The sequence below is a fragment of the Vulpes lagopus genome, chromosome 8, assembly GCF_018345385.1.
Source record: "Vulpes lagopus strain Blue_001 chromosome 8, ASM1834538v1, whole genome shotgun sequence".
NCBI classification, from domain to species: domain Eukaryota; kingdom Metazoa; phylum Chordata; class Mammalia; order Carnivora; family Canidae; genus Vulpes; species Vulpes lagopus.
Window position 1 is genome coordinate 97,968,537 of NC_054831.1, and position 27,157 is coordinate 97,995,693.

At 40.6% G+C, this 27,157-nt stretch overlaps 1 long non-coding RNA gene across 1 annotated transcript in view; it reads left to right on the forward strand.

Moving 5' to 3' along the window:
- Positions 1-4,196: 4,196 nt before the first annotated feature.
- LOC121497160 overlaps positions 4,197-27,157 on the forward strand; it is a 29,184-nt gene continuing 6,223 nt past the window's right edge. Inside the window, exon 1 of the long non-coding RNA XR_005989419.1 lies at positions 4,197-4,297. This is a non-coding gene — a long non-coding RNA (uncharacterized LOC121497160). The remainder of the gene's footprint in view (positions 4,298-27,157) is intronic.

Below are 27,157 nucleotides of genomic sequence, written 5' to 3' on the forward strand. Positions count from 1 at the left end.
TTCATTGTCTCTGATGGGGAAGGGCAGGCATAAACATTAAGTATAGTTCATGACATTGGGGAATGACGGATGATAGGATGCTACACAGTCTTGTTTCCTCATAAGGATTCCTCAATGTTTGCAAAAGCCATATTTTTGTATGGTTCAGGAAGCAGCAAGACAACTTGGCGGTCATCCTTGACATTGGTACAGTACTTTAAATTTTACCAAACACTTTAATACACATTATCACAGTTTATCCTCAAACTCACACTCCTAGGTAGGAGGGCAAGCACTCCTGTCTCACTAATGAAGAAACTGAGGGTCAGAGACTGGCCTCGTTTTACCCAGCCAAAATGTTCCTTCTTATCTACCACCATACCCACTCATGGCATACAAGTCAGGAGACTAGATGTCCGTTATTTGTTCCTCACCAACTATTTAATGAATATACATTAGATCTCAGTTCCTTTTCTATACTGTAGGATGATTAGTAATCATGTAACAATACATGTTTTATTTTATTTTATTTTATTTTTTTTACAATACATGTTTTAAAATAAGAGACATATGACAGAAACCTGGCAACATTTTTGAAACCAATCAGAATAAATTAGGAGCCACAAGTAATTTTTTGACCTGTTGTGTAAGCTGCACTTGAATCCAGCAAGAATAGCAACTACCAACTGAAAGATGGTCCTCCCACACACTCAGTTTTCGGCCATGGTCTAAAATGTAAGGTGTTCCAACTATGTTCTAAGGGAAAAGAAATCTCATCTTAATCTTGGATTTATGCTTATAAATATTTTTGCTAACATGATTGACAAATAACACTAGCTTGTCTTGTTAGGGTTGCGTTGGTGACAGCCAAGTATTTCTATGTACATGATGTAATTTAATCCTCATTCCACCCTTGAAGACAGGTAAAGATAAACATTCTTCCCACCTGCCATTGGAGCCTCATTGGGAAGGTGGGCACAGTAAACTGAGAGAGATCAAGGGTCACACGGGGAACATGCATCACACTTGAAGTAAGCAAACTGGGGCTTGAACAGGAGGACCATCTCCTCGTATAACCTCTGAAGCTCCCTGAGCTCCAGGGGAAAACTTAATGAACCTTCAAGATAGGCCAGTTACTTACCTGCACTTTCTCAGTCCCATATCCACTTTTCTCCATTTAGCTCTGTGAAGCTAGAGCTAAGAACCCCTATGGCCCATGGTTCTCAAGCTCCCTTGCCCGTGACTTCCTATCGGTTTCTACCAGTAGGAAGACCAGGCCCACCATCAGAGGGTGAGAACAGAGGAGAAACTGTTCTCTCTGGATTGGCCAGCGTCTCTGGAGGTAGCCTCTTCCTTTTGTGATTCTAGCTCCTCCAGTGGCTTCTCTCCATGGTTCTAGTCCAATAACAAGTGGGCTCCAGGAGTCCACCACCTTGATCTCTCCTTTTTACCCCCAGCCACGGAAGTAGGACTGGTTCCTGAAGCTACTTGTTTTTGGGAATGACCTCTTCTTGTTAATTATTTCTCCAGCACCTTATCCTCTTGTTTGCTTTTATAACCCATCAAAAATATATGTAACCAGTTTCTTGTATGAAACTTCTTTGAAATATCTAAAATGGGCTCTGTTTTCTTAAATCCATCCTGACCAATACAGAGAAGAACCTAGCACAAGAACTGCCACATAGTTAATGTGTTAACATCAAACAATTAAAAAGGAAAAGACTTGCCAGTGCTATATGTTGGGAACCGCAACACAACTGTCCCAACGCCCTGTCATTGGAGCTTTGTGCTAGGTGTGATAGCTATATGAGAATTGTCTCCAGGGATCCCTGGGTGCTGCAGTGGTTTAGCGCCTGCCTTTGGCCCAGGGCGCAATCCTGGAGACCCGGGATCGAATCCCACGTCGGGCTCCCGGTGCATGGAGCCTGCTTCTCCCTCTGCCTATGTCTCTGCCTCTCCCTCCCTCTCTCTCTCTCTCTCTCTCTCTCTCTCTCTCTCTGTGACTATCATAAATAAATAAAAATTTTTAAAAAAAAAAGAGAATTGTCTCCAATAACAGAATGCTTCCAGATACCTAGAAGTTTAAGATTTTTTTAATGATGCATGCACCAATTTAATGTAATTTCCAAAACAGGGATGATAAAAATACTGACCTACCTCATAGAGCTGGTTGGAACAACTAATTAGCTCTCATAAAAACACTTCAACCACCTAAAGTACCTCATAAAAGTTTATTATGAGTAGTAATGCTAATAGTTAAACATATAATGATGGGCATCAAATGGGCACGCTCCACAAGCTGATGGTGTTTTAAATTCTCTTTACGATCCCAGATCCCACCGTTGTTTAGCAGTTCATATGTTGAGAGCTCTTCACAGCTGTAAATTAGTTAATCCCCATGACACTCACTCCTGAGAGATAGGTCAGTATTATTTTCTATTACTATGGCAACAAATCCTATGTAAATGCCCAATGATAGAAGTTGGAGATGAGAGAAGAAAGGTTAAGTGACTTGTTCAAGGCCACACATCAAATAGGTGGCAGGATCAGCTTTAAAATGCAGAGGTGCTGACCCCACAGCACACTCCAGTCCACCTGGTCGGCACTGAGGGGATCATTGACGTTCATTTGCTTAGAAACTCAGTGAAACAGAAAATATCAATATGGTCTCTATCCTGGAACAAAATAGGAACAATTATAGTTTACGGGCATATAATTAAATGACTATACTTTGCTAGCCCATCAATGACAGGCAGTAACAGGAAGAACAGTATGAATTCTAAAGACAGACCTTTCAAATTCATACCCCAGCTCAGCCTCTGATACATACCTACTGCACAAACTTGGTCATGCAACGTGACTGCTCTGATCCTCAGTTTCAGGGCCTAATAGTAGCAAAATGAAGCTAATAATGGATCTACTTCACATGGTTACTGTGAGGATTTAATGTAAAGCACTTAGAAATAGAGCCAAGTAGATAATAAGCATTCAGTCATCATCAGTTGTATTAGATAGATGCTATTACACAGGAAATATTTTTGCCTTCCAACAATGTTGCATGGAGGACAGAGATGCTTAAGACACAGACCCTGTCCTCAATTGAGTTTTGTACAATGTGTAACTTACCAAACAATATCAGGGGACATCTCCCTATATGGGACTGTTAATTGTTCAAGCAAGGCCACACATTGCAAAGCAAATGATGTAATTCCTCAGTTTTCTGATAAGGAGTGCTCCTTCTGCTCCCTTTATCACCTGTCCTTGGGTTTCCATTTTCATTTAATAAACCTTATTTACACTTTTATAAAAAGGCAGAACACAAGTAAACTATCACTAAAAGATTTCACATGTTAAAGAGAGTGCCGTGGGTGTTCAAGGTAGCAGGATCAGTTCTGGCTGAAGTGTGTAGGCAAGAATTTTGTCTTTTTTTTTTTTTTTTTTTAAGAATTTTGTCTTAAAAGATAAGTCTGTTTTTAAAACCCAAAGATGGCTGTGCCAGTTGCTGGGGAAGGCCAGGTGGGTGGGTCTAGGGAATGAGTGGGGCAGACATGAACAATGGAATAGCAAATCTTAGCAAAGGAAGAATGGAAGGATGGTTATTGAATACCTTTATGATCCAGCAACTATGTTGGCACCTTACATTACTTAAAAAGGTCACATAACTGGTAAGTGACCCTGCTGAGACCCAAATCAATTCACCTATTCCAAGTGTGAGACGATGCAAAAAAACCATCATTGACGTTAAGAGTGGAGAGCATGACACAAAGTGGAACTTTTGTGAGATTACTCTGGGCATAGTATTTAGAGAGGATTCAACAGGTAGTCTGGGAAAAGCCAGATAGATTTTTAGAATGCGAAGAGGGATAAAAGCTGGAATAGAATGGTGATGTGGGACTGGAAGGGGGAGCTGCCCAGTGGCTCAGTTCTAGCTGTGTAATAGAACCACCTGGAGATAGTCTTAAAACTACTAATGTGTAAACTCACTGACTATTGTAGACACAGTAGGTGAGAATCAAAGGATACCATTTAAAACTGACACTAAAAAGAAACCAAATAGAGTCAATTAAAAACAGGGGGCTCAGGGCACTTGTTTTTTATAATGATGAAAATAGATATCATAAAATTTACCATCTTACATATGTTTAAGTGTACACTTCAGTAGTGTTAAGTATATTTACCTTGTTGTGAAACAGATCTGTGGAACCTTTTCATCTTGCAGAACTGAAATTCCATAGCTACTAAGCAACAACTGGCCAGCCCCTGGTAATCACCATTCTACATGCTACATCTACGAATTTGACTGTTTTACATACCTCAGGTAAGTGAAATCATATAATACTTGTCCTTTTGTCACTGGATTGTTTCACCTGGCGTAATGCCTCAGAGTTCATTTATACTACAGCATGTAACATAACTTTATGTTTTTAAGGCAACGTAATAGTATAATAGTATTCTGTTGTATGTCATATATACCACATTTTGTTCATCCATTTAGTAGTTGGATATTTGGGTTGCTTTCACCTCTCAGCTACTGTGAATAGTGCTGCCATGAATATGGTTCTGTAAATATCTCTTCAAGAGCCCTGCTTTTGATTCTTGTGTTTATATACTCAGGAGTGGAATTTCTGGATCATATGGCAGTTCAATTTTTAATTTTTTTAGTAACTTCCATACTGTTTCCATAGCAATTGCACCATTTTACAATCCCACAAACAATGCACAAAGGCTGCAACTTCTCCATATCCCCACCAACACTTAGAATGTTCTGGGTTTTTATAGTACCCACCCAAAAGGGTGTGACTACGGGCATTTTTAAAGGTATAAATACAAGATAATTTCCAAAACAAAAATATTTATCATACTAAATACCAAAAAAAAATTGAAAGGAATGAAAACAAATTGTATAGAGAAACATAGCAAATGTAACATAAATGTAATAATAACATAAAATAACATGACAGAATTGGCACCACCAGCTTTGTCAGTAAATATGTATAATGTTTAATTCACTTGCTGTAAGATTCTCTATCTGGCTCACAAAGCAAGACCCAACTATGCTCTATTCAAGAAACACAATACAAGTAATTCACAAAGGTTAAAAATAAGGGAATGGGCAAAGCTTTTCTAGGCAAAAGGAAACAGTGAAAAGCAAGGTTGCACTCTTGATATCCCATATATTCCGGGAGGAGGGGAGGGCAAACTGCATTGGGTCTCTGTTAAATTCCTGATTTAGGTAATGGCATTGTGGTTATAAAAGAGAATATTCTTAGTTTTAGGAAGTACATACTAAAGGACTTTTAGGGATGAAAGATCTCAAAAGGTTCAGAAAAAAATCGAGAGAAGAATAAAATGTGCAAAATGTGTAAATAATTGGTAAACCAAGACTCTTTGGAGTTCTTTGTAGCTTCTTTCAACTTTTCTATGATTTGGAGATTTTAGCAAAACAAAAAGTTTAAAAAATTAATCATAATACATAGATCTAATGCCCTAGAACTTCTAATTCTTTTAGCAGCAAAATCAAGCCAAGACTATGGTATTTTTTTAAAACCAGCTAATTCTAATATACATTCAGAGTTGAGAGCCAATGCAATAGTCAATCCATGGCACCTAAGTACTTAACTGGATGTATGTGGTAACAAAAAAGGAGAAGTGAAGGAAGACTATGGTAGGCAGAGAAATGACCCCTAAAGATATCCAAGTCCTTGTCCCAGAACCTATGAGTGTTCTCTGTTTGGCAGAAGGGACTTTGCAGACATGATTAACTTAAGAGTCTTAAAATGGGGCGATTATCCTAGATTATCTAGGGAGGCCCTCAATGTAGTCACAGTGTCCTTGTAAGAGGAAGGCAGAGGGAGATTTGACTACTGAAGAAGAGGTAGATGTGGATGTGATCATGGAAGCAGGAGGTTGGCATGACATAGCCATGAGTCAAAGAATGACCTGCAGCCACAAGAAACTAAAAGAGCCAAGGAACAGATTCTCTCCTGGATCGTCTTGTAGGAACCAGCCTCTGATTTACACCTTGAGTTTAGCCCTACAAAACTCATTTCAGACTTTTGGCCTCCCAAAGTGTCAGAGAATAATAAACTTGTGTTATGCCCCCTGGGTTTGGGTAATTTGTTACAGCAGCAACGGAACAAACATGGTGCCATGAACAGAAGCATGACCTATTCAAGAGGATGAGTTTTTTATCCATTCATTTCTGGACTCCTAAAAAGAAATGGGGAAGTGGATAATCAGTAGATGAGACATTTCAAACAGATTTCTGGAAGATGAAAAGCAGAAGGAGACATGCTGATAGAAAATACAGATACAGGGAACCACATCCCCAAACATTTGATCTAGGAGTTATAGAGATCTGCCCAGAGCATCTCTTGTAAGCCTCCAAGCATAGAGCTGGCACTTAAGACAGCAGGGCATGGTAAAACACTGGGCTGGCAAGAGGATTCTATATACAGAACAGTTGTATTAGGGAGTGCCATCTCCCCCTTCTTCTCCCCTCTTGCTACACACAGCCCAACATTTATCCCTGAAAAAACTTCTGGTGGGCTCTTATTTAAGGAAACTGAATAAATAGTGTTCAGGAGAACCCAAGAGTCTGTGTTGGATGTTTTTACCCAGAGATATGTTCTCCTCATTTTGACCTAAGGTGAAGGTCCTGGACTACTTACTCCAAAGCAAAACCTGCTAGTAATGGACCCCATCCTGGACACTGTGATTAAGCAGAAGACCTTCCTGTTTAGGGCAGAGGAAATCTGTATCACCTACTTAGTCCTTTTCTTTTAAATATGAATGGGCAATGAGTCCATTAGAAACTCCAGGGAAAAAAGGGCAACAGAAGCAACAATCAAAAGATATTTGAGAAATTTATGGCTTAACTGTGAAGCATTCTACAACTTCAAGCAACCACAGCAATGTAAGGCAAGAGAAACCTTTTGACCTTGAAGCTACAACCATTGTATCTTGAGTAGCCCAGAGGATATTTCACTGCACTCATAAAGGAAGAAATGCAATCCTAACCTACAACTCAACTTTGCAGTGAGCAATATTCACATAGTTATAATAATGTCAGTGCTGTTCTTTGATTTTCAATCTATAGCAAAAGCTCATAAAAGTTAATTATTGTTTCAGAACAGATGTAAATGTTAACTATCTTGAAAATGTAAAAGCCAGAAGACATGGCTGAGATGAGGTGGGAGTTAGCAAGGGAGGGGTAAAATAGAGAAATGTAATAAAGAGGATAAAGTGGGAGTCAGAGAGATGTAACACCTAATATCACAAAGTTATCTAATAAAATAACTCAAAAGTAAACAACATAGAGATCAAACACAGCAGAAGTAGAAAGGTAGAAAGGTGGGGTATAATACGAATGAGCTAAGTCTTGGTCTTTCATGGCTGAGAGTCATCATATATTGCCTAAAGCTAAAAAAAATCAAGAAATGGAAGTATATTATTTAAAGGTATGGAAGTAATTATTAGAAGGCTTGAACTCAAAGAGATTGTTTCCGGAGACTGGACTAGGATAGAGAAAGAAAAGTTGAAAGATTGTTGCTTTTCATCATAAATTCTTCTATGTGATTTTTCTTTTCACCACATGGATGTATTTCTCTAATAACATGAGTTTTAAAATGATAAGTTACCAAGGACATCATGGTAGATCCTCAATTACTGTCAGCCTAGTATTATTTACTGTATGATTATCTTATATTGCCCTGGGGCCATTATTTAAGAACTGAACATGGTTATACAACTAGAGTCTTTAGTCATAAACTCTACAGTTAATCACTATATTCTTATGTGAATAAAGGGAGTATATGAAAGAAAGGGAAAGAGGGAGGGGAAAGAAATAATAGGAAAGTCAAGGTAGGAGGGAGGTCAAAGAAGGTCAAATTGCTGAAGTCAGATTCAGAGCAGAACAGATGAGTACTCAGGGTAGAGATTTCCAACAGGAAGGAGCTTTTGAGAGCAAAAACCCAGATACCATTTGGAACATCATTCCCATAGACCAGCACAGTCACTAGCTCCGCTGGAATAGTCACCTTGGCTTTTGGCTCAACAGGCTTCCTCCTGGCACTCTCCAACCCTGTCCCCTTCCTGTACACACACACACACACACACACACACACACACACACACACACACATGCTTGCTGTTTATCTCTACCAGTTCCACAATGTACAAAGCCTTTTCCAAGTGCCGCCTTCTTGATGTCTTTCCCAATGATCTCAGACCTTAACAATCTCTCACTTGCTAAACACTTTAATATTTGACAATAGTTGGTAGGTACCATATGCTTTACTAATTGTTTGGGTTTCCTATGCCCTTCATCCCAACTAGATCATAAATTCTTTTAAAGAAAGAAACTCTGACATCCTTCTTTTGTCTCATCTAAGAACAAAGCACAGTGTTGCTTCAAATAAGTAATTACAACTCTGGTTAAAGCAGAAAGTAATAGATGAAGTTTTCATTTTAACTGAAACAATTTTCTTTCTCTACCTTGCACTGAATTATGATGAGGGCGTCTAATACATGTCATTTGTCATGTTTGTTACCTGGTTAGGACTTCCAGGACTCCATACAATGCCAGTCACCTTTTGTTCTCTGAGACAGGCAGCCTCAAGTGTTGAGGGTTGGGGACATTAGGAAGAAGAGATACAGCACCATGGCTGATTTTGGATCCAGTACATACTGCCCCTCCTACAGAGGAAAATCATCCAGAGAGCAGGCATGAGCTCATAACTCATAGGTCAGAGGGACGCATGGAACATGACTTAACCCTTGTGGCCAAGGGAACAGGGCTCCTATGGGAAGCACATATACAGGACTTGATGTGATCTAGAGAGGGAAGGCAATATGCCGGGCATCCACTGTCCTCATCTCCACCATCCTTCCCTCCCATTCCATACAGATGCTGCTGCCTGAAATGTGAGTTCTTCCAATTATTTTGGCATCTATGCCAAGGTCACTTTCTTGTATTCATGTTAGCAGACTTCTTTAAAGCTCAGGTCAAGACCTCTGCTCTCAAAGGAAGCATGTCAACATTTCTTCCGCCTGTTGCCCCTCACATCATGGCAACCACTTGCAATGTGTGTTTATCCGGAAAGCCCCAGGCAGCCAGCATGCTCAGACAAGCTGAACAGAAAACTCTACTGTGTACAGAAGAAGAGTTTTTGGTGTGCCCTCTGGCCCTGAAAATAACACTGGTTTTGCTATGAAGATTTATTTACCTTCAGAGCTTTTTTCCCACAAGTGCACGGAAATACCAACCCACATACACTGTTGACTGAACAGCCTTTTCTCTCTTGGTCATGAAAAAAATTCACAGAGTCTAGGACACTCCTGGTATGTGTGAGTGAAAACAATTCTATCACTCACTTTTTCTCCAACTTCTTTTGAGATTTGACAGGGAAATCTGAGCGGGGACACTTCCATGACAATAAAGAAGAAGCCAAGAGCCCAGTTGTGGTGGCTTGATTAAATCACGTTTTAACCATTCCTTCTGGTTTGTAGTGCTTTTCCCTAGAGCACCCTTGTAATGGGGCTACAGCACCATTTATTATTTACAATTGCCTTTTTTTCTTGTGAGATCAGGCTTTGTTAAAAGTCCATTTAGGACTGGTCATACTTCAACTAAGGGTCAGTTGAAGCTTCCAAGTAATCTGCTGGGTGTCAAATGTCATTATGGTACAAGCCCCAACACCAGCACATAAGGAAATATATTTACCTAAATTTGAAGAAGCTGTGATATGTGGTTACAGAACCCAATTCCGTGCAAGGACATGTCAAAGAGAAAGAAACAGTCCCACCATTTCCTCTGCTGTCTGGTGTATGTGACACTCATCCCTGGCACGTGAATATTTATGTATACTTTGTGCAAGTCTTGCTAATTGTAATTATGATTGCTTACTACAGTTTCCAAGGTAACAGTTGTCACTGCAATGCTTCACTGCCAACTCAATTTCCATTCTCCTGCTGATATAACAAATATTGTGTGACATTTTAACTGAAAATATCTGTAAATGGGTGTCTGAGTGTGGTGTGTTTCTTTAAAAGGAAGGAAAACAATTATTAGCTTTTCATTATTCGTCTCAATGGCACATTTGATCAGTAATTACTTCAATTTTATATTTAGAAAGGAATGAACTGGAGTCCCACCAGGTCTCGGATTTGGAGGTTCTGGATTCTGACCCTGCCTTTCCCATTGACCCATGTGGCCTTGGTTCAGTAGCCAAGAGTTGGTCCAGAAACTGTGCTATAGTAAATGAAACAGAATTCTTGGGCATCTCCCTTCCCCAGGGTACACTTACCACATAGGCACCTTTTATTCTCTGAGACATGCAGCCTGGAACGATGAGGGATAGGACCTGAAGGAGAACAGAGAGAGTAGATTCCCTTCATTTTGACTGCCTTCTGTCTTCCCTCTAAAGAGCAGAGTCGTTCAGGTCAGAAATACCTGTGAACAGGTGGTGGTAGCTACAGTTGATTCTGGTAATGACAAGGATGCAGGAACTTTACCTCAGCCCCAAAGCACCCTTTCCAGTCAGGGTTCCCATCATGGATCCCACTTCCCGCCCACCTTCATGTCACTTCCTGTCTTGCCAGGAGAGGCAGGTCTCAGATACATTCCAGGTAGACTGCTGGCCAAGAAGGATGCTGTGATACACCAACAGTTTGAGTTAGCTGCCCAGCCCAAGCTCTGATTGAAGGCTTCACGAGGTTACAAGTGAAAACAACAGACTGCAAGATCCTTAGTGTTGTGTGTGTTTTTGTTTTCCACAATATAGCACTTTTCCAACTATCACGAGTAATTGAAAATTGTATATGGAGGTGTTCAATCCCACCTTTAGCCAAACCAGCAGTGCCTCCTGTTTGCCAGACGCATCAGTGATGTGAGAGCAATTACACAGATGCAGTCCCTGCCCTCAGAAGACTGACAGTCTTGGGGAAGAAAAACACATAAACACATAAAATAGCTTGAGAAAAAGAAATCTGTGGTGCATAGAAGAGTGTAATGGGTGTTCAAAGAAGTTTGCCTGGAACTGGAGTAATAAGGAAGGTTTAGCCCTGAGCTGGGTATGAGGATCAGGAGAATTTACAAGAAAACAAAACAAACAAACAAAAAAATAGCGACTATAGGTGAAAGAACATAGAAAAGACATCTCAAACATCACTTAGATTTTTACTTGCCTGAATCGATCATTTTAAGTATAAAAAGGGTCTAATCTGGGATCCCTGGGTGGCTCAGCGGTTTAGCCCCTGCCTTTGACCCAGGGCGCGATCCTGGAGTCCCGGGATCAAGTCCCGCGTCAGGCTCCCGGCATGGAGCCTGCTTCTCCCTCCTCCTGTGTCTCTGCCTCTCTCTTTCTCTCTATATATCTATCATGAATAAATAAATAAATCTTTTTAAAAAGGGTCTAATCTAAAAAAGAATGATTGTGTTCATTAGCCATGACCCTTTGGGCCAGGGGAAAACTAAGATTAGGACAGACATGGACAATGTGGGTGCCAAAGAACAGATGTCTCCTTTCAGGTTCCAATATTGGCATTCCAAGCAAGTCTTAGAGGAGGAAAAGCCCTTTGGTCATTCCCATAGTTCACAGCATTCTCCCAGTTTCAGCTTCCTCTCACTCTCTCAGTATCCAGAACTATTACCCCTGGAAGGAACCCTCATTTCTCCCTCCTCCCTCCTGCCAGCCCATCAGACTTCTGGCCTCCTCTCTGCTTATGGCATCTTGTCATTCCTGCAACACTCTTCCCAGGATCATTAACCAGGACCCTCAAGGGCACGCACTAGACCATTGCACAAATGTACCTGCCCAGCCTCCAGGAGGGGTTACATCCGCCCTGTAGAAGGAGCGAATTTTTTGTAATTCATTTGCCCAGGGAAGTAGTTTTTTCACAGTCTGCACCAAGGCACTCTGTACCAGCAGTAGCACTGACCACCACAGGATCCAAGCTTTGCTGGATATTTTGAGGTCACTGCTATCACTTTGGGCCTCCCCTGATGTCCAGCATCAGTTGATCTGACAAATACGAAATACCATGGATCCTACGTATCACCTAAAATGAATCTGACCGCAATCTGCTCTGAGACCATGATGCATTGCAGGTTATTTTCAGGAACCTCAGTTTACTATGTGAGGAAACACGAGGTGTCTGGAGTCTGTAATCAGAGGCTGAAAAAGATGTCTCCAGACCCTCAGCTCAAAATGGCATTTTTAATTTTGATTTCATCACCAAAGAATACTTACCATGCCACTTGAACCTCATGGTTTACCAACTGAAGGTGGTTGTTCATGAATCTAGTTCGTCCGTTCAAGTTCCCTGGGTACCAGCTGATCTGATCCAATAGTCCCTTATTGTAACTCATCTGTTGAGGTCTTCCTCATCAACCACAAAAGAAAAGTTACTGGAAGATTTGAAAGAAAGATTATCTCAGAGTTTGGAAAGAGGGAAATCATTTAATATCTCAATGAGATTAAATGACCGGGTCTTTTTGAAATCAGCATATAACACAACGACAATGATAAATCTTTTTTTCTAAAAATGCCTTTTCGGCACAAACTGAGCGACCACTTCACGAACAATTGGGCACCCAAATAATTGGAAATATTTCAGAAGAGCAAATGAAGCAAAAGAGATCATAGAAAGCTGGAAATATATGGATGCAATTTTGAGCCTAAATGAACATGCAGCGCCATATACAAAATAATCAGTGAGATGTGAAAACGAATGTGGATCCCTTTGATTTGAATCAACAGGGTGTGAAGAGCTCTTATTATTAAAGGCAAACCTTGATGCCACCTCACCCTTGTCCAGATCCAGACATCCAAGGTCCTGGCTCTGGGGAGGCACAAACCCAGCACTGAAGTGCCCGCCAGCAAGAAGATGGAGAGCAATCCTGCAACCAGTACTCGTTGGCTGACTCTAACTCAGAAGCCTTCCTCACTGTCAATCTTCTGAAAAATTGTCCTCCCCATTAGCAATTTTAGAAGTTCCTTACCAATACAGGGCCTCAAATGCAGTGAAGACAGGTAGCCTATATTGTCAACCTAGGTATAGGGAAACGGATACGCTGTAGCACAAAGAGCTGCCACAGAACTATTCCTTCTAGAAAACTAACCAAGGGGGGAAGAGAGTAGTGTTCTTCCTATCCCAAAAGCAAAAGAATCAAGGATCATTTCAGAGCTTGGAGGAGCCCTAAAAATCTTCTCCAGGGATTTCCAAACTGTTCAGCCAAGTCTCAGGGTATTGAGAGAGGCTTTAGATAAAGAAAAACAGGGCTAGGGAATCCCTGGGTGGCTCAGTGGTTTAGCACCTGCCTTTGGCCCAGGGTTTGATCCTGGAGTCCTAGGATTGAGTCCCACATCAGGCTCCCTGCATGGAGCCTGCTTCTCCCTCTGCCTGTCTCTCTCTCTCTCTCTCTCTCTCTCTCTCTCTCTCTCTCCCTCTCTGTGTCTTTCATGAATAAATAAATAAAAATCTTTATTTAAAAAAAAAGGAAAAGCAGGGCTAATGGTGAGATCACAAAAGCATTTTCAGACAAAGATTTGCTAGAGGCTTCCTTCAAAGTCAGTTTCAAGGTCACCTTAACATTGACAGGAGAAATATGAAGAAATTCTGTGCGGTGGCAGGATTACATCCTGAAATCTTAATCTACTCCCTTCTGCTTTCTCAGCAATACTCAAGGCCATTTTTTTTTCCTTCTTCTGGCCAAAAAGGAAGAAAGAACAAAGCTCAAAGAAAGTGCTAGCCTGAGACTAGGACTACATGAAGCCTATGCATAAATCCTTCTCAGGTTAAGGACTAGATGGAGGAAGGGGTAGGCAGGGAGGGCAGCGGGCAGAGGGCAGATTCAAATTGGAAAGAGGACTCCCCGAAGTTTTCCAAGTGGGTACAATAAAAGAGCATTTTGTCTTGAGGACTAGAAAGAAGAGAGGAAGGATCATCAAAGTGAACTGACTCAGTAATTAAGGATAATCATGTGAGAATCCTGGGCACCTGGAACCCTCCAGAACTGAAGGAGGGAGACGTGGATACCACGAGTGGGGGTGAGGAAGAGAAGGGGGCACTTGCCCCGACCAGAGCAGCGACAGAACAGGAAAGACTCACTTGGGAAGCTTCCTCTGAGGCAAAGTAGAGGTGGACACATCACCCCTTTACTTTACCAGTAAAGCCAATTAACAGGGGAACACGCCAGAGAATCCTGGACTTTAGATATGGTTGAATGAGCCTGGGATAGGAGGGGGATGTTTAGAAAAAAAAAAACAACCCATCAAAGATCCCCGTTGTTTTACACACTTTAATTGACCCAAACCCATGTAAATGACTGACTGACAAACTGGGGTGAACCCAGTTCTTTTTACCTGATAGTTCACAGAAAGCTTGAAGAGAAAGCAATTTTGCCCCTGGTTGTTTTGCACTCCTTCTATGCGTAATGAAGAAAGCCTGTGCTGATTGTCAGCATGCTCAGTGACGTTCCTCTCATTCTATCTGGTGAAGAAACTTCCAGCTAGATAATGTGATGGCGGGTGAGAGAGCAGGGAATACTGGGCTCATACAAATAACATCAAATCTGTGACAAAATACTGTGGGAATGGTAAAATGCATCAAAACCGTTACACAATCTAAAACAGTAGATACTGTTCACCAAGAATGTCTCGCCCCAATGCATCTGCTCTTGATTTTCTCGCTGTGTCCAACAGGGTGGTAAAAATGGGTCAGATGCTTGCAGCTGGCCACATTGCACGAGAGAGCGTGATGGGTGGGGCACCTGAGTGGCCAGTGGTTGAGCGTCTGCCTTTGGCCCAGGCCGTGATCCCAGGATCCAGGATCGAGTCCTACATCAGGCTTCTTGCAGGGAGCCTGCTTCTCCCTCTGCCTGTGTCTCTGCCTGTCTCTCATGAATAAATAAATAAAATCTTAAAAAAAAAATTGTGCGATTTTACCAACAGTTGCATGAAAATGCCCTGAACATCCTCTGGGGCAGCATCAACATAGCTTCTAAAACTCTGAAAAGTCTGCAGATATTTATATTCTGATATTTATGAGTTTGAGTTATTGAAATATTAAGAGAAGTTAACTGGACACCAAAACAGCTGTGCTGGGCTACATCTCCAGTGCTCATCTTGGTTCTTCCCAGTAGAGAGACTCATTGGCAAAGAATCTCACTCATGAATCACTGTGTTAGGTAGAAAACATTTTTATGTTTTCCCACAGTTTATTACCTAAAATGGTATTTTTTATGTCAAAAGAGACATCAATACAAGAATTTTAAGAGTCACGTGAATTTCTTTTTTTTAATAAATTAATTTTTTATTGGTGTTCAATTTACCAACATACAGAATAATACCCAGTGCTCATCCCGTCAAGTGTCCCCCTCAGTGCCCGTCACCCACTCACCCCCACCCCCCGCCCTCCTCCCCTTCCACCACCCCTAGTTTGTTTCCCAAAGTTAGGAGTCTTTATGTTCTGTCTCCCTTTCTGATATTTCCTACCCATTTCTTCTCCCTTTCCTTATATTCCCTTTCACTATTATTTATATTCCCCAAATGAATGAGAACATACACTGTCCTTCTCTGATTGTCTTACTTCACTCAGCATAATACCCTCCAGTTCCATCCACTTCGAAGCAAATGGTGGGTATTTGTCGTTTCTAATTGCTGAGTAATATTCCATTGTATACATAGACCACGTCTTCTTTATCCATTCATCTTTCGATGGACACCGAGGCTCCTTCCACAGTTTGGCTATTGTGGACATTGCTGCTAGAAACATCGGGGTGCAGATGTCCCGGCGTTTCATTGCATCTGAATCTTTGGGGTAAATCCCCAACAGTGCAATTGCTGGGTCGTAGGGCAGGTCTATTTTTAACTCTTTGAGGAACCTCCACACAGTTTTCCAGAGTGGCTGCACCAGTTCACATTCCCACCAACAGTGTAAGAGGGTTCCCTTTTCTCCGCATCCTCTCCAACATTTGTTGTTTCCTGCCTTGTTAATTTTCCCCATTCTCACTGGTGTGAGGTGGGATCTCGTTGTGGTTTTGATTTGTATTTCCCTGATGGCAAGTGATGCAGAGCATTTTCTCATGTGCGTGTTGGCCATGTCTATGTCTTCCTCTGTGAGATTTCTCTTCATGTCTTTTGCCCATTTCATGATTGGATTGTTTGTTTCTTTGGTGTTGAGTTTAATAAGTTCTTTATAGATTTTGGAAACTAGCCCTTTATCTGATATGTCATTTGCAAATATCTTCTCCCATTCTGTAGGTTGTCTTTTAGTTTTGTTGACTGTATCCTTTGCTGTGCAAAAGCTTCTTATCTTGATGAAGTCCCAATAGTTCATTTTTGCTTTTGTTTCTTTTGCCTTCGTGGATGTATCTTGCAAGAAGTTACTGTGGCTGAGTTCAAAAAGGGTGTTGCCTGTGTTCTCCTCTAGGATTTTGATGGAATCTTGTCTCACATTTAGATCTTTCATCCATTTTGAGTTTATCTTTTTTAAAAAATTTTATTTATTTATTCATGAGAGATAAAAAGACAGAGACATAACAGAGGGAGAAGCAGGCTCTCTGCGGGGGTTGGGGGGCAATGCGGGACTCAATCTTAGGACCCCAGGATCATGCCCTGAACCAAAGGCAGATTCTTAACCACTGAGCCACCCAGGTGCCCCATGACATGAGTTTCTAACAAGGAATTTTCCTGTTTTCTCAGGGGGCATGATTGGAATATGGCCCCAGACTTCCAAAGATACCAATTCAATGTCCACACTATTAGGGATACTTAACAGGAAAACTTAAGAAGCACCAGCCTGATGACTGCTTACAGAGAAGCCTGGCAGTTTAAACCGCTCAGCTTTCATGACTGATGGTGTCAGAAAAGGCACCTGCCAACAGTTCAAAGCCCTTGCTGTAGACATAATTCTCGAGGTGTTATCACATAGCATTTGAGAAAAGGCAGTTATGTCTACAACTCATGTGTCCAGGTAGTATATCTCAATTTTCCTCAAATAATCAATAGATTCTGTTAGAAAAAAGACACAGTCTGGAATCCACATGATCTAAATATGCTAAAAATAAAATATTTACGGGGCACCTGGGTGGCTCAGTTAAATGTCCGATTCTTGATTTCCACTCAGGTCATGATCTCAGGGTTGTGAGATGGAGCTCTGAGCTGGGCATAGGGCCTTCTTAAGATTCTCTCTCTCTCCCCCTCTCTGTCCCTCCCCCTCTCCCTGCTTACACTCTCTCTAAAAAGTAAATAAAATATAGTATTCATTAGTTGATAGAATACGTTTTAAAATATGGCAGTATTAGCTTCATCTCCAGATCGCTCAGTCGTTTGACTTTCTTCATCTGTATTATTTCTCCTGATATGTTATCTTTCCTTGGCCAGGATAGCACAATCACAAACACTGAGAACATCTTCCATTCCCAAGGCCTGCCTGCCCCAGCCTCCACCTGCCCCCTCTACTTTCTGAGCGAGTTCTGCTAACACTCTGCAAACTTGAGCCTTCAGATAGCGTTCCTCCCTACTCTTCCTTCACTGATCCCTTACCGAATCAGTTATTTATGTGTAATCAACTCCATATCTCAGTTGAAATTTAAAAAAAATAATGCAGGCAAAATTATTTTGAAATGAAATGAAAACTTCGGTAATTTGATTTGCAGGAAATGAAGAACAAAGTGTCACAACCCGAGTGCTTTTAAATAAGTCATAATTAATTACGCATGCATCTATGTTTGGATGCTCAATTTATGACTAATTATGCAGCAAATGTAATTGCATACTGAAGTATTCAGTCGTGCCTTCTCTCGCTCTCATGTAGAGCAACCAGGTTTGTTGTTGCTGCTGTTAATGGTATGGACCACCTGTTGCAATTGTTGAAATGTTGTCAAGACACAAATAATCAGATGATCTCTCCTAAAATACAGTTGTTCCTGTGGAGAAAATTGTAGAAAGGTCTAAAATTGTTTCCTAATTTATCCTCCTATTAAAAAAAAAAAAGTTGTATCTATGTCTGTATTCTTTTGTCCTCTCCTGAAACACACCTGCTAAGAAATCACATTAGGCACGGCCTGCCAGCTTTGTTTCTCCTATGGATTTGCAATATAGACTTTTTATTTTCTTGATAGAGCCATAAAGTTCTAAGGAATCATGAATGACCATCACATTTATGTCATTCTAGACAGTCTTCTTTTTAATGATGCTGAAGGGGATTTGTCACCTTTTCTCCATCTTAAGATGCCTAGTAAAGTGAGTATCAAGGAAGCAAAGGAAATAAAACCAAATTTGAAACTTCCTCTGAATAAGTCTTGGGAGTGATTGTGGGTATTTTCTCACTAAAGGAAAAGAAGAGAGATATCAAGCAGGCAAAAAATTTTAAGAGCTCTTACAATACTTAGCAAGACAACAACTACTTTGCTGTGTTTTTCAGAAAGTTCTAAGAATGCTTTATTATATAAAGTTGCCTCTTCCTGTATGAGCCACATAAATTCTAAGGCCTTTGATGGCCCACTCTCAAAGAGGTATCACCTATCACACAGATACTGTCCAGCCACCAAAAGTAAAAGCAATCCCAGTACTTTTGCACACTTCTAAAGAGCCCATGGCAGAGCTAGTAGACCTCAGCTACATACAGTTCTCATCTCCCAGGCTCATGGAAGATAGCTTCCAAGCAGGCTTATAGCCACACAGGCCTCAGGGCCAGGTTCAGGTGTGTGGCTGCGAGCCAGAGTCCCTGCCCAGCTGAAGCTTGTAGGAATGGCTCTAGGGGCTCCATGCCCTCTCTCCTCTACCATTCTCATGACAGCAGAGCCAAAAGATCAAGGCATCTACCGCTACTGAGTCACCATATGGAGAACTCCTGCCTCAGGAGTCCCTGGGACCTGTAACAGACTTTGAGCAACAAATGAAATTTTGTTGTATTAAACCAATGAGATTGAGTTGTTTGTGACTTGCAGCTACTCCAGAACCTGGCCTATCCCAATACTCAAGCATTCAAGGGAATCCACTCGTATACACTCTGTAGCACCTCCTGAAATGCTCTCCCGTTCTACCCTGGGCTAGAGCCTCTCACTCTCTCAAGCTCCTATCTGGCCCAGCAGTCAGGACCGTGGGCAGTTTTTCCTTCCCTTGTCCTCCTTGCTCTCCAGCCCTGTCTCAATTATTTCCTAATTCCACCTCACAAAAGCCCCAGAGCTGGGTTGACAAAGTCAAACTCTATTTAGAAGGCTGAGAATGGGAATAAACTGTGCCTTCAGGGAAAAAAAAAATCCTGCTAGGATGGGAAAAGAGGTAGAAGTAGTGGAAACACTCACTTGCTGAAAAGTGTTGTCCCCGTCGTATTTATTTTTGGTCCAAAACAGGTATGTTAAGATTTACACCTTAGTGACTTACTCTTACCCATCTTGCCTATTTGGGTTAGTAACATGTTTTATTCTGAAGCACTAGTGCTATTATTCTTTGACCTCCATTATTTCAGAGTTATCCGAAGCAATCACCAGAGCCATCATCTATGTGAATAGGCCCTCTAGAGTTGTGCAGTGTACAACCCGCATGACTGTATGGGCACCACATCCACAGCATTTGAAATGTGATATTAAAAGAGCTGAAAAAGCATAGCTCATATAATAAAAACTATTGTAAAAAAACTAGCATAAAAAACCATGCAAACTTTAAAGTATGACTTTTATTCAATTTTTCAACAATATTATTAGTAAAATCCAGAAATGGCCAACATTGAACTAGTGGCTGAGGAGGTTACAAAAAGATGTAAGATATGATCTTGACCCTCAAAATTTTGCCTCTCCATAGGGAGATAGGATACACTCACAAAAAGATTATCATCAGTGGAGGATAACAGTTAATAACATGTGATGATCAAGGCACACTAAAGAAAGACCAGGGAAAAGGTGGGTGTCACATTAGACCCCCAATAGATGTGTGCAAATCAGAAAAAAGGAAAAGAGATGTGTCTTTAAATTTCAGGGTTTGAGCTGCAATGTTTGCTGACAGGACTATAAAAGGAGACTATTTGTCATGGTGTGGGACTAAACTATTTCCAAGGCCACCCAGAACAAACTGGAAGGGATGTCACTCTCATATTTCACAGAAATGCTTGATAGTCACAATTTCACACCAGCCAGTTCCCCTCAGAAAGAGCACTTCTTCATCTGCCTAATCAAAATCATCTAATCAACCCTCATCTAAGGGAGGGTGTAAAAAGTGCATTATGCAGATATGGTCCCTGCCCTCTGGGGGATTACAATCTAAAACCTGCATACCTGGCTTCGACAAGCACAGAGACATAATTAACACAGATAAGGATGAGAAATGTATTTTCTGCAAGCCTCACTGCCAGCAGACAGAACAATTTGTAGTCATCACTGATCTGAGCTGAATTCAAATTAGTGACCCAAAGGCTCCACTGTCTGGGTGTTATTTTCAATCTCCTTAGCTATCCAATCTCCAGAAGTTTCATTTTTCATTCTTACTGTGCAGTCATCATCAAGTACCAAAGGGAAAGACCGCAATCCAGACACACTAAAAATAGCATTCTTGCTTTCTGAAACCCAGACTCAGATTTATGACAGTTTTAAAATTTGGTTCTTCGTCTTAAAAGTCCAGCGTTCTACAAGAACTGTGCAAAGTAATACCTACCTGGTCTTTAGAGCATGAAACACTGTAACTTGATGCAGTGGGAGATCAGGCCTTTATATAATCCATTTACATTAGGGAGAGATAGCGTTTTCTTTTGCTTGACAAGTTGATGTGCCTTCATGTGTTTTCCACTTAATCAGCAGAATCATTAAGGCACTGAAGGTTTTGATGGTCTCAATAAAAAACATCTATTTCTGTAAAACCTAGCCCTATAAATAATTTAACAAACATGCCCCCCCAAAAGACTATAAAAAGAGATGGAGAATTATTCCTTTGTACTTAAATCACAGAGTACTCTGAAGTTGAGCCAAAGTGAGTCCAGATTTGAAAGGAGGGCAGGCTGATGTCCAGCAACAAACGATAAAGTGAAAATGAAATGCAGATTATAGAAAATTATAATCCAATGTCTGTTTTAAATATATATGTATTTAAGTATAAATAATACCTATTTAAATTTATACTGCCATAAAAACAGTCTGGGAGAGTAATATCAATATAAACTGTTAATGTGATTAATCAGAGAGATGGCTCATGGCAGGGGGAACTTAAACATTCTCTGTGTTTGAATTTTTTACAATAAGCTCACCATATCAGGGAAAAAATGGTATTTCCATTTTAAAATATATATACACATATTTAGACTGTATGTACATAGGTAAACTGATACCAGTGCCAATCAAGCTGGATCGTATATCTCTTTTTGATGAGCTGGATATTGCCACTCAGTTATCAGGCATGGGGTGGCATTAGCCTGGGAATCCATGCTGAGAAGCTAATCTCAGTCAGGAAGAGAGAAACAGTGACTGAAGCCGTTGATGAGGGCACTGACTAGCTGATAGGATGTGTCCCCAAAGGGAGGGCCAGCCGTCCACACTGCGGTCCCCAGGGAGAACAGTCATCCACAGAACTGAGTTGTAAATTGGAATCTGGCAAGAAAGCATCTCAGGTCAGTAGTGCAGCCTGGTTTCTAGGTGTACAGAAGCCTCTTGCTGTGGGATCAAGCAGGAAAAGGGTTCATTTGGTTAAAGCAGGACCTCGGCCAGGGGGAGAGAGCAGGCAAGACTTTGAGTCCAGCCCTGCACCAACAGCTGAACTCAGGGCAGGGCTCTAGTTTCAGCAGAGAATCATAGAGCCACCAGGAACCAGAGTAGAATCCTAGCCAGGCCCAGGACAGACGGTAGAGGTGAGCAGAGAGCCCATAGCACACTGCAAACCCAGGGCATTTCAGATTCCACATGTTGGTACTGGTGGAAAGAAGGTGCTGTGCTTAGTCCCAAGCTTCATTCTCCTTGATTCAGGGACAGGGCCAGATTCTCAGGGATGAGTATTTAGATTATGGCAACACCAGGCAAGCAAGAATGATACCAGTACTTTAGACTTGGTCTTTCTTACCAAAATTAAGAGACTTTTCCTCTAATTTTCATCAGTTAAATATAGATGATCTAGTCCCAAGAGTAGTTTTTTTGTTGTTGTTGTTTTGTTTTGCTTTGTTTTGATGTACAAAATCCCCTATTATGACGGCCAGGACTACCTGCTCAACAGATGTGACCTTTGAGGTCATTAGTTAAGTTATAAGTAGATAAACAAAAGTCCATTTCACAGAATCTTAGATTTTATTGATGCCAAAGGAGCTAGCATAGGGTCTTTCTAGTCAACTTCTCAAATGACAATCAGAATAAGGAAAGAGGAGGAGAAAGTCCTTCCTCATCCAGTGGCTACAATCTTTCCCTTTTGTTTGCCCCCATTTTCTCAGAAGTCCAATGCCTTCCTACCTTCTTCTTACAAGCTGTCTATGTCTTAAGACATTAAGCAAAATGTGTTTTAGTCCCTGCCCTTTACAGAATCAAGAGATCAAATTAATATAGATCTCATATATAAACAAGGGGAGGAAACAAAGATGGAATACTTTAATACTATAAGCAAATACTATAAGCATTTCAGAGAATCATCATGTACTTTATTTCCCAGGTAAGGAATGCTGGATGACAGAGAAAGGGCTAAAGCAGCCCTATAGGATCATTTATTTCTGGGGCATCTCTCCAGATCACTACTGTTATGGAGAGAGATTCAAAATAGCCCCAGATTCCAACTGAAATGATCCTCAAGACAGGTTTGATTATAATTCAAAGACTCTCAAAATCAAATATTAAATTTGCTGTAGTGGTGCCATGATTTTCATACCATGCTTCTTTAGGAGATGAGTATTCTACTAAAAATAGAAAAATGTTTCTCCCCCTTTCCAATTCTCAGGGGGGAATATATTCCCTGGACAGAGTTTTCTCAGTTTTAACATTTTCTTTCATAAATATTTCTTAGTTTTTTGGTATCAGTGGAGGCTAAGCCCATAGCAGAGAAGTCTAGGAGAATTGGAGTCACAGAGGAGACATGATCTCACCCAAAGTGGGTAGAGGATGAGTGAGCGGGCTGGGGCCAGGGAGAAGGGAGGAGAAATACCCTGCCCCTTCTCCTTCCCTCTCTGTCTACAATCTCCTGCCTTGGCTTCTTGTTGGCCAAACCCAAAAGAAACCAGCTGTCACAAGAACCTGAGAAACTAGCCTTCAGGGATGCATCTTTTGAGTAACAAAGCAGAGCAGGGAAAAGCAATAAATGAATCTTAAGGCCAAGAGGGTATGGCATCTGATTTAGGAAGATTTTACAGATTAGTTATGATATGTTTAAAATAATACCAATACTTAATGGAGAAAACCTGAGAACCCTTCCCCTAGGATCAAGAACAAGACAAGGATGTCCACTCTCACCACTTCTATTCAACATAATACTGGAAGTCCTAGACACAGCAGTCAGACAAGAAAAAGAAGGAAAAGGCATCCAAATTTGTAAGGAAGAAATAAAACTTTCACTATTTGCATATGACAAGATACTATATATAGAAAACCCTAAAGACTCCACTAAAAAGCCTCTAGAGCTCATAAATGAATTCAGAAAGGTCACAGAATACATAATCAATATACAGAAGTTTGTTGCGTTTTGGGACACTAATAATGAAGTAGCAGAAAAAAGAAATAATAATCCCACCTAAAATTGTACCAAAAATAGTAAAATACCTAGGAATAAACTTAACTAAGGAAGTGAAAGATCTGTACTCTGGAACTATAAAGTATTGATAAAAGAAATTAAAGATGACACAAACAAATGGAAAGATATTCCATGCTCATGGATTGGGAGAACAAATATTGTTGAAATGTCTATAGTACCCAAAGTAATCTACAGATTGAATGTAATTCCTACCAAATACCAATAGCATTTTTCACAGAACTAAAACAAATAATCCCAAAATGTGTGTGGAACCACAAATGACCCTGAATAGCCAAAGCAATCTTGAAAAAGAAGAACAAACCTGAAGGTATCACAACTCCAGATTTCAAGATACTCTAAAAAGCAGTAGTAATCAAAATAGCATGGTACTTAGTACAAAGACATACATGTAGATCAATGGAACAGGATAGAAAACCCAGAAACAAATCTACAATTATATGGTTAATTAATTTTTTACAAAGGACACTAGAGTATGTAATGGGAAAAAGACAGTCTCTTCAACAAACGGTGTTGGGAAAACTGGACAGCTACAGGAAAGAACGAAACTAGTCTACTTTCTTACATGATACACCAAAATAAACTAAAAATGGGTTAAAGACCTATATGTGAGACCCGAAACTGTAAAAATCCTAGAGGAGAGCATAGGTAGCAATGTGACACTGGCCACAGCGACATTTTTCTAGGTATGTCTCCTCAGGCAAGGGAAACAAAAGCAAAAGTAAATTATTGAGACTACATCAAAATAAGAAGCTTCTGTACAGCAAAGGAAATAATCAACAAAACTAAAACCAACCTACTGAAAGGGAGAAGATATTTGCAATTGGCATATCCAATATAGTTAGTATAAAAATATGTAAAGAAATTACACAACTCAGCACCAAAAACCCAAATAATCTGATTAAAATGGGCAGAAGACATGAACAGACATTTCTTTGAAGAAGACATACAAAGGGTTTACAGACACATGAAAAGATGCTCAATATCAGTAATCATCAGAGGAATGCAAATCAAAACCATAATGAGATATCACCTCACACCTGTCAGAATGGCTAAAATCAAAAACAAGAAAGAACAAGTGTTGGCGAGGATGTGGAGAAAAAGGAGCCCTCATGTGCTGTTGGTGGGATTGCAAACAGCCGCTCTGGAAAACAGTATTGAGCTTCCTCAAAAACTTAAGAATAGAGGGGCACCTGGGTGGCTCAGTCAGTTAACCGTCCGACTCTTGATCTCAGCCCAGGTCTTGATCTCAGGGTTGTGAGTTCAAGCTCCACATTAGGCTCCAGGTTGGATGTGGCGTTTACTTTTCTAAAAATTTTAAAAATAGAATTATATGATTCAGTAATTCCACTACTGGACATTACCCAAAGAATACAAAAACACTAATTTTAAAAGATATATGCCCCTCTATGTTTTCTGTAGTTTTATTTCCATTATCCATAGATAAATGGATAAAGAAGATGTGGTATATATACAACAGAGGTTTACTCAGGCATAAAAAAGGATGAAATCTTGCCATTTGCAGTAACATGGATGAATCTAGAGATTATAATGCTAAGTGAAATAAGCCAGTCGGGGAAAAATAAATACCATATGATTTCACTCTTACATGGAATTTAAGAAACAAAACAAAGAAAAAAATAGACAACCCAAGAAACAGACTCTTAACTCTAGGGAACAAACCAATTGTTACAGAGGGGAGGAGTGTGGGATGGATGAAATAGATGTAGAGGATTAAAAGTACACTTATTGTGATTAGCACTGAGTACTGTATAGAATTGTTGAATTACTATATTGTACACCTGAAACTAATATAACACTCTATGTTAGTTACGCTAGAATTAATTTTTTAAAATTTATTATCATTTCTGGCTACTGCCTGCTATGCTTCCATAACATCCAGGATGTGTTTGAGCATGACTGTTGGATCTATTTAGCAAGCGAAGACACAGTGTTATATAACACTGGTTTCATACTGTGCTCTGTAGACCCAGAGGATCCAGGGAGCTCTCCTGCAGCTGTCATATAGGTAGGGTGGACTGAGCACACCAGCTCCAACTTCTGTCTCTCCTGAAGCCACAGCAGTGTTGCTTTTTATCTATTTTACATTCTGGGTCTCTGTAGGATTTTGCTTGAACCAAATGCCTCTCCACTTACACAGATAGAAATTCACTGGCATATCAAGTTGCTGCTAAGAAGTATCTCAATGATCACACTTCATTTTTTCCCTTTAGTTTGTTATGATATTGATTTCTTGCCTATGTTTTATACTCTACCACATTTATAGACTAAATATAAATACAGGCCACCCCCAGCTGAGACTGTGTGTACATATGCAGTTATGAGCCAACTCTATGGAATTTTAAATGCTTTTTCCCAAAATAATATCATCCAGGTACGTAGAACCTGAAACCAGCCCATATACCACCATATACCACTCATTAACCATAATGAGTCTTAAATAGGATTCTATGCTAGCAATAAATAAATTAGAATATGGGTGATATTTATAAATAAAATTCCAAAGGAAAAATGTATTCCAGTTTCCCACTGGAAATGCAGGAAATCCATCTCATCCTCCTAATGTAGGATCTGAGGCTTCTCTTTTCACACCTCCTGCATTTTTCAAAGTCATAGAGTTTGAAACTATCAAATGCTGACAAAGATGAAGCAAAACACTCTTGTAGATTACTTGGGGGAATAAGTAGAAACAAATATAACTGTGTTTGTCTGGGTCTTTAGAGAAGCAGATGCCAAGACTAGATTAAACGTATAAGAATTTTATTAGGGGAATGTCCTGAGAAAAAAAATGGAGAGAGAGCCAAGGAAGTCTGAGAGAGCCATCAGACCTTGATGCCGCCTGATGTCAGTGAAGGGAGAGAGGGTGGTGTGAGTATCAGAGATCGTGTGTGTGTGTGTGTGTGTGTGTGTGTGTGTGTGTGTGTGTGTTCTAATACACCCTATTGATTCTGTTTCTCTGGAGAGCCTAATACAGGACCCATCAATGACATTACAGATACAGAAGGGGCTCAGAGAAAGGGATTAAAGAGTTTGGTAAAAAGATTTATTTGAAGACAGAGGTTTTCTTGCTGTGAGTCCCAGCTTCCCCTTCAGGGAAGACATAAGATGTATAACCTCCTACTTCAAGGAGTGAGGAGGGCTTCAAGGGAACCTCCCAGAGAGCTTTGAAATGTGTTGTCTGAACCAGGGGACACTGACAGCTGGTGCCTGAATCTGATAAAGCTAGTGTGGACCATGGAGTGGGTTTGACAACTGGCTCGCTTCCACTTAGAGAGCAGAAGGGCTGACTGACAAACCCACTCCTTGAGTGGGGGTTCCAGGAAAGGCTTTTGGCAATGGAATGATCCTGATCTCCCAGAGGTTGACACCTCTGGAATCAAAAGACTCAGCAAGGGGAGCTGTCACACTACCACTCATCCTCAGTTGCAAACCCAACAGGGAGAGATGGA